Source organism: Sinocyclocheilus rhinocerous, unplaced genomic scaffold (assembly GCF_001515625.1).
Source record: "Sinocyclocheilus rhinocerous isolate Xijiao unplaced genomic scaffold, SAMN03320098_v1.1 scaffold1179, whole genome shotgun sequence".
NCBI lineage: Eukaryota > Metazoa > Chordata > Actinopteri > Cypriniformes > Cyprinidae > Sinocyclocheilus > Sinocyclocheilus rhinocerous.
In genome coordinates, this window is record NW_015664997.1 from 321792 (window position 1) to 322407 (window position 616).

General features: G+C 42.9%; 1 protein-coding gene across 1 annotated transcript in view; it reads left to right on the plus strand.

The window, feature by feature from the left end:
- LOC107730700 (zinc finger protein 644-like) overlaps positions 1 to 616 on the plus strand; it is a 16421-nt gene that overhangs the window by 14344 nt on the left and 1461 nt on the right. The gene's annotated exons all lie outside the window — the stretch shown is intronic.

Consider the following 616-nt stretch of genomic DNA (forward strand, 5'->3'; position numbering starts at 1 on the left):
TTAGAAGTACAAACCGAGGATTTGTAAAGAAAAATGTCGGAGGATTTCGATATAAACCAAGAGGAGACTGGTTTTCCTTTGCTAAAGTAAGGACACTTTGCTTCCTTTGCTCCTATAAGCAAACTCGCGAGACTAGCATATCTCAGAGGTGCGTGCGCTGCGCATACGTCCTGCATCATCCGCCAGAACGGCTTCCGCGTATGACAGATACCGGAAGTGAGAGAAAAGTGTTTATTACGTTTGAAATATGGATATTTTTCTTACAAAAACGCATGGATTCACTACAGGAGGCCTTTTTTCACCCTCCGGGGGGTGAATAAAGGCCTCCTGTAGCGAATCCATGTGTTTTTGTAAGAAAAATATCCATATTTCAAACGTAATAAACACTTTTCTCTCACTTCCGGTTTCTGTCATATGCGGAAGCCGTTCCGGCGGATGACATAGGACGTCAGCGTTGCGTGATTAGTGACGAATGCGGAGAGATAACAAAACAAAACGCCGGTCACGAATTAGAAGTACAAACCGAGGATTTGTAAAGAAAAATGTCGGAGGATTTCGATATAAACCAAGAGGAGACTGGTTTTCCTTTGCTAAAGTAAGGACACTTTGCTTGCTT